This window comes from Ochotona princeps, chromosome 29 (genome assembly GCF_030435755.1).
Source record: "Ochotona princeps isolate mOchPri1 chromosome 29, mOchPri1.hap1, whole genome shotgun sequence".
NCBI lineage: Eukaryota > Metazoa > Chordata > Mammalia > Lagomorpha > Ochotonidae > Ochotona > Ochotona princeps.
The window spans coordinates 6833673-6841348 of NC_080860.1; the positions used below are offsets into that span (position 1 = coordinate 6833673).

The following is a 7676-nucleotide window of genomic DNA, read 5'->3' on the forward strand; positions in this document are numbered from 1 at the left end:
TACAGAGCTGGGTAGACGCTGTCACTGGTTCTCTGTACAGAGAGCATCCCTATCCCCGACCTCTGACATGAGTCCCGTGATGTGGGAGAAAGATCCTCTCCCCAGTGTCCCTCCTAAAGCCCAGAGGAAACACAAGGATCTGGAATTTAGAAACTGGTTCTGGTTGGCAGTGATGGTTGCATCAACCGGGCTCCAGATCCAGCTGGCAGGATTTAGCTTTTAAAATATCCCATGAAATCCTTCCAGACTTCAGTCCCATTTTGCCTGGCTACCTCGGCGTGCTCTGAGTTCCACAGCGGCTAAGACCAGGGCAGAGCTGAGAACAGAGTCTCTTCCTTCCCGCCTTTGGCGTGCTGTGCTGGGGCGTTGAAGTGGTGTGTGTGTGTTTGTTTTGCATCTAAAGCATCCACATTTGCACCTTTCATGAGTGAATGGAGACAGAAGAAAGGAGAGGGAGAGAGAGAGAGAGAGAGAGAGAGAGAGAGAGAGAGAGAGAGAGAGAGAGAGATCTGGAAATGTTGGCCTAGCTTCCCCTCACACCTCCCCCTCCGGATGATCTGGGCATTTGGGGGCAGTTTGGAGAGCCCATGTCCAGACACCCCAGAAGGCTGCTGCTTTTTCTCCATTTCTGCAAGTATCTTGGGAGGCGACAAGAGGCAGTCCCTTTGGGAAAACTGCTGGGAGGTGGCCTTTGGACTTCTTAATCCCTGAGAGCACCTGGGAGCCCAGGAGGAGGGGGAGGGGCTCCTCACCTGCCACTCTCACCATCACACCCGTCCCTCCTCCCTCAGGGGCTTGGGCGAATTTGGCCAGAAGGATCTGGAGTGCCCAGGAGAAAGAGTGGAACCCTGGGAGCCACAGCTGGAGGAGGGGGTGTTTCTTTTGTGCTAACAGCATCTGGACAGTTGCCCCCCAGCCCCACCCTCCCCAGAGCAGGTTGTGGGACATTCTGGATAATTCTGGATAAGTTTATAGAACATCTGGGTAGCTGGCAATTTCAGCTAGACACTTCTAGAGCCCTGTGATGAGAGGATGTGTGACTACCAGGAGCACAAATCCAAACCACGGTAAAGGAGTTGAGTTTGACTGACTTTTTCGTTGTACTTTAATTCAAAAGGCCCTCAAGTCGGGACTGAACTCTCCCCAGGGCCACACTCAGGGACAGCAGCCCGCTCTTCTCTGCCAAAGCCCAAAGCAAACCCTTGGGGGCTCGACGTGGGTCACAGAGGAGGCCACTCTGATTGCAGGGTTAAATCATGAGTGCGTTCCCCACCCGCACCCAGAAACGGATGGCATAAGTGGGGCGCTGAAGAGCGCATCCCAGCGAGAGCGCGACTCTAGAAAGGGTCCGCCCGCAGCGTGGGCCGCAGGGATTGCCTCACACTCTGGAATGGATTCCAAGACTTTTGAGATGGATGCCTGCCCCAGCGAGAGCCACGGTGGCAGGACCCGCATCCCAGGCGTAGCTGCGCTGTGCGGATCTCTAACAGGCGCTGAGCCGCAGCCCCAGCGGGAGATCTCTGCCCCTCTGGCTGCACTCTCTCCCCACCTCCCTTCCCATGGGTGGATCTCCTGGGACAAGTGATGTTTGTACTGCCGGAGAGGGGAGCGTGCGGGCTGGAATACGGCCTGATGAGGCGCCCGGCTGCTGGGAGCTCCTCCAAGGAGCAGACGACCCTCGGGCCAACAGCCAGGGTTCCAGGACCCACCAGAATCGGAGACGCAAGAACTAGTCGTGAATCAATGAACGAATCCTGGAACCAGGCTTTCAGCCCTAGTTTTGTGGATCCCCTATCTCCAGGGCTCAGTGTCTTCTGGCTACTGCGTTGAACAACAGAAGAGTCCTGTGTTTCCGCCAAGGAATTACCGTTCAGTCTCAATAAATGAAGACTCCCAAAACCTCCAAGTGACTGCCTACAACTTCCCATGAGCCTAAAATGCATGGAATCTCCAGTCATTCCAGACTGGGGCCTCTACAGCTCCATTTTGCAGATGTGTCAACTGGAGCTCCGACACAGGGCCTGCCTCCCGGCCAGTATTCACAGCGGCGCACTCCTGCGCTGGAAGTGCCGCCGGGCTCTAGCGCACTGAGGCGCGCTGAGTCCCAAGCCCCCGTTTCTCCAGATTTAACAACTCTGCCGGCAATTCCTGCCAAGAGCAGGGAAGGGCAGCCTTACTTAGCCTTCGTTTCTCCCCTTCCCGCGCATCCGGCCAGATCTGGGAGGAACGGGTCACAGACTCTCAATTCAGGTCGGGAGGCTTGGGCATCTGCGCTCCTGCGCTAGCTTACGAGAGGCTGTGGCTCACCTGGGACCCTGCCCTCAGCAGCGCTTAACTACCTCGCTGGGGGATTCCTGCTGTGTCGAAGGGGGACCAGCAGGAAGCGTGCAAAGAAAGGCCCTTCCCAGGGGCTTATGTGTTGGACCTGAGCCCCGAGGCATCTCCGCGCTCTGCCAACTACGCTCTGGTGCGTGGGCACTAAGCCGGATGCTGCCCCCGGGTAAAACCGCACTTCAGCGCTGTGGCTGCGCGCCGCAGTCAATGTAAAGGATGGAGCACGGAGAAAAAGAGGTGCAGAGGAAAGGGGAGTTGGGAAAGGGGTGGAATATCTTGGAAAACCATACACCAAGATGGGAGAAATATGGACAACAGTTTATCAGCATCCCAGCCCCCCATGCCCGCATGTTTAAAACCCATAAGTAATTTTAGATTGTGTCTTCAGTTAATATATCTCCCTCATTCCCGCGGGCTGACAGGGAAGCGCCCTGGCCCAAGACGTCTGTAGCAAGGAGACTTTAAAAGTTTCCACATTGTTTAGCTACACAAACGTGTTTGTGGTTCCCGGGTCCCCCTCCCCCACGCGCCTCCGAATCTCATTCCACTTTATGACTCCAATTGTTTGAGGATGCCCGCGCCACATAAATCCTGCTTGAAGATTAATCTCCCTGCTCTCTCGCGAGGGGCGCAGTGCTTTTTTTTTTTTTTAAGTTCTTTAAAAGAGGGCGCCGGTCAGAGATTTATTAACAAGGAAAAATAGTTTATTTTTATAGCTGACCTCAGAAAGGTGGGGGTGGGAGCGGGCCAGGGAAGGGGAGAGCTGGTTCAAATGGATAAACAGTGAGTCTGAGAAGGCGGCTGGTGTTGAAGGCCATTTCTGGCGGCAAGTTGGGCTTTTCTCCAGGTTACCCTCTTTTTTTTTTTTTTTTTTTTGGTGGTGACTGCACAGCCAGGGGGTCTCTGGGCTATCGTACTGTAGGATCTGCCGTAGGATCCTGTGTGCTGAAAGCTTCCTCACATTTCTAGAGACAGAGACCAGGGCAGCCTCCCTGGAGTCTTCCCTTCCCCGTGGTTACAACTTCGAGGTTGTTCAAGGGGAGGGTTTTTTTCTTTTCAGATTTATTTATTTTTATTGAAAAGGTGGATTTACAGAGAGAAGCAGAGACAGAGAGGAAGACCTTCCATCCACTGGCTCACTGCCCAAGTAGCCAAAACAGCCAGAGCCGAGCTGATCCAAAGCCAGGAAGCCAGAATCTCCTTCTGGGTCTCCCAAAAGGGTGCAGGGTCCCCAGGCTTTGGGCTGTCCCAGGTCACAAGCAGAGAGCTGGATGGGAAGTGGGGCCGCTGGGGCATGATCTGGCGCGCCAATGGGATCCCGGTGCACCAGGCCCAACCGGAGGTTCTTAACAGGACTTCATGGATGTCCACCCCCAGAGTCCGTCTGCTACCCACTACATTTCTGAAATCCATGGACTCTTCCAGGGAAGGTCTATAGTTCTTGGGCTACCTTTTCATCCAAAAACACCTCAAACAAACAAACAAAAAGTCTCACTGATTAAGAGGCAAGCTGAGCATTCACCTTTCCGCGTCAATGGCAGCCTGCACCCCCACACTCAAGTTTCTGTCTTTGAGATCCTTGTGGTGTATGCCACTAATGAGTAAAAACAACCAGAAGCCTTCATTTAGAGCTTTTGGGGGGCATGATACCCTTAGGGTGTTAAGGAGTCTGGATCTAGGACCAAAGCCCATTCCTCCTTCCCTGCATGACTTTCAACCTCTGACCTTGAACCAATGGCACTTCCTGCTTGAGTCTCAGTTTCCCTTCAGACTCTTGGAAGGGGCATTTTAGAGGGATGCCTGGTCCCTGGTACAGCCTAGGTCTTACATGTACAAGCAGGAGCAGGGCACGGAATCTTGCACCCAGGGTAGCTCCTGGTGGAGAAAGGGGCAAAAGACCTCTCAGAACCAAAGCACAGAAATAAGTGATTTTGCCTGCAGTGATCCTGGCCACCGAACAGGTAAATGCGCCCCCAGTTTAATGGGAAGAATTGGAGAGTGCATTCTGGGCAGTGCCCTGGGAAAGGGAGCCAGCTATCCAAGGGTTCCCTTCTGTGGAAGTTAGGTGACCCAAGCCAGCAAATCCGGGGTGGGAGAAGAGATGAGAGCAGGACACCGAAGCTCACCAAGGTCACCTGGCACCTGGGTGTCCTTCTGTCTGGTGCCTGCTCCCAAGGTTCCTGGCTGCCTGGAGGGAATTCTAGATGAGCTGAGCGCGCGGTGATCTGGTGTCCCTCACTAGAGGGGACTCACTGGAAACTGAATGCGGACTGGCAAGAATTTCCCAGGGCTCCAGCCCTGAAGCGTTGGTCTGGGGTACTGGGGATACAGCTTCAAGGGAGCACCCTTTTTACGCCTGCAACCCTGGGTCGCTGATTCCCAGCTGCTCTCGCTGCCTGCCGAAGTCGCTGGGGGCCCCCCAAGGACACCTGCTCAGGCCCCACCTTCGCCACTCGCAGGAGTCAGCCTAGTTGCTAGCTGACTGCAAACGGTACCCAGATTCTCCAATTGATCGCCCCAAATAAGGCTTTTTGTGTTTTAGAACGACCTTGTTATTTCCCGTCTTAATAAACAGCACTCCACTTAGCTGCTGTGGGAATTTGTCCAAGTAAGGACTCTGGGTCCAGAGAGGTTATGTTGGTGGTTCAATGGAGAGACCAGACCCAAACTCAGACTCAATCTGTCATTCTCAGCTGCAGCATCATTCTCAGCTGCTTTACAACCGGTCCGCCTAGGCCGCCGCAAACCACAAACTACCTTGTGCGCCTGCTGGCACTGCGGTGGAGTAGAGCCCACGGCAGTCACAGACACGTTACCCTAGCGAAGTGACTCCAAGGCATGGGAAGGAGAAGGCGCGCACAGGAGGTTGGGAGCGCCTCGCCGGCAGACCCTGAGCGACAGCTTGGGGTGCCCAACATGCTTGCGGTGCCTCCTTGCTCCAGCGCTCGCACTATTCTCCCATCCACTGACCCCTGGCATCCCTACCTTGGCTTCAACTTATACTCTCCTTCCCACGTTGGCGGCTTCCGGGAAATATCAGCCTCTCACCGCCCGTAGCCAACGAATGGAGGGCAGAGGCGCATCCACATGATGGTCTTACCTGGGTACCAAAAGATGGATGAAGACCGTCCCGCTTGGAGCCTAAGCGTTGGAGTGTGCGTCCCGTGGATGCTCCATCCAGCATCCACTGGCTTCCAGCCGCGTTTCCGGTTGTAGCACCGGGCGCCCCCCGAGTGGATCCGATAAGCTATCGGTCCAGGCCAGGGAGGGGCGGTCAGCAGCGAGCCAGGGCACCTCCGGCTGCCGGCTGCCGCTCCGGGCTCCCGGCCCGGCTGCCAGCCAGCGACGGCTCGGGACCTCGGTGAGATGCCTGCGAGGCGTTTCTGGTTACAATCACCTCACACACGGGGCCTGCATTCCGCCCCCGCCCTTACCACTGAATCTAAAGTCACACCTTCTCTTCGACCGGCTGGGGAGCCCAGGCGGCATGGGGGCGATGAGTGCTGGGCCGCGGCTGCTAATCTATAGCGCTCCAGCAGGTCCGTATAGAGGAGTATTTTTGGTGATGGGAAGAAACGATCGCCAGTAGGTATCTCTCCCCTCCTCTATCAGCCAGCAATTAATTTCCAACCCATTGAGCCGGGTCGACTGCTTGTTTCTGAGTACTTTTTGGAAGCCCCAAAGCCTACATTTTCACAACCAATTCCTTCCGTTTCAGAGAATGAGGCTCTTTGGGGTTACGAATGGTTTCTCAGGAGAAGGTGAACCTTGGTGATTTTAGCCTAAAAGGTAATCGTGGGATGGTAGCTGCCGTTTATGGAGTGTTCTCAGTCAGGAACTTCTTGCTCCCAGTTGAGCAGATGCATAACCAGTCTAGGACAGATGCGGGGACACCCACCCCAATCGCTCCCACAGGTTAACCAGCTGCAGACACCATCTGTGGTACTCCCCATCATGGAGAAAGAGGATTCCCCCTCTGGCTAGTCCAGGGAAGAACTGGCCATTCAACGGGCAAGCCACAAGACCTTGAAGGGACCTCCTTGCCCTATGCAATGTTATGAATTCTGCCAGCATGGCTGTGAACCTGCCCTGACTTTCTGGGCACAAAGTGAGATGCTTTTTCTCTCCCAGTTCGGGTAAGAATCAGAAGGAAATTGCTCAGCCCCGGGTCCAGAAGGCCCAAACTGTGGCCCCAGGCACGATTGCCCCCTCTCCTCTTGGCAAGTCTCCCTTCTCCGTTTGGAGAGGCCTCTGGGGTCACACAAGCTTCGTTAAGTCTCCCCTCATCTGGAGCCCAGGGCCGCCCAGCATCCATAGAGCAATTAACCTCACCCACCCTCTCCCTACCAGCTTCCTTAAAATAAATGTGACAAGCGTTCCCCTAATGATCTGCAGGGGAAGATGTATGCGTGTGGGGCTGCGTGCACATGGTTCCCCTCCCCAGGTCGAGCAGGCAGCCCAACTTCAAAGAGTAGCCCCGTTGGTGATCTTGCAGAGTTTCCTGGCTTCCGGGAAACAACAAACAATCAGCCAGGTTATTTGGGTCAGAACGATATCCCCAGGCAGCAGTACTGATGATGGTGATGATGATGATGATGATGATGGTGATGGTGCCTAATATTTATTGACCTCATGTGTTAGGATCTGTGCTAAGCTGTTCTCTGAGACCCTGCAGGAAGGCAATGGATTGCCCCACTTTACAACCATACAGACAACCGTACACTGCTTGAAGTCTCGTGCCTACAAACCCCAGAGCGAGTAGCTGGTGGAGTAAGATTTGAACCAGATCCACCAAACTTTAAAAAGCAATAACAAGATTTAAAAAAAATGATAAATGCACATGATGAAAAAAAAATCAAGCAGGAAGAGTTTGCAACGACTTCTGACCCCAACTCTCCTCACTCGCCCTCCCCCAGCCCTAATATCAAAGCTCGTGTTTTCTGTATGAGGAGGGGGTCTTCAAAAAACTCGTGGAAAATGCATCTTCCAAGGATCTCGGCATACATTCCAAAATTTTTATGCACCGAAAGGAATTTTTCATTCCATCTCCCCCAGGCACTTTTTGAAGTCTCCATCCCACCCCTGCATAAATATGTATGGCAAACCCTTCTGCTCAGTTGCAAATGAAGCCCAAAGAGCAGACTCTACTGCACGCATTTTGATTACTGGGTTAACTTTAGAACATATTTTCAAAACCCGGGTTTCTCATTGCTACCTCCTAGGCAGAGAAGATTGTTTTGGCCGAACCAAAAGAAGTGGGCATAGGTGAAATTGGTTTGTTAGAGATGGTATGGGGTCAAGTTTTGCTCAGGGTCATTGTGGTTGCTTAGGGACAGAAAGGG

General features: G+C 53.8%; 1 protein-coding gene across 1 annotated transcript in view; it reads right to left on the bottom strand.

The window, feature by feature from the left end:
- Positions 1–5629, bottom strand: part of TBX5 (T-box transcription factor 5) — an 83190-nt gene extending 77561 nt beyond the window's left edge. Inside the window, exon 1 of the mRNA XM_058656834.1 lies at positions 5435–5629. The gene's annotated coding sequence lies outside the window, so the exon portion shown is untranslated. The remainder of the gene's footprint in view (positions 1–5434) is intronic.
- Between the last annotated feature and the right edge of the window lie 2047 nt (positions 5630–7676).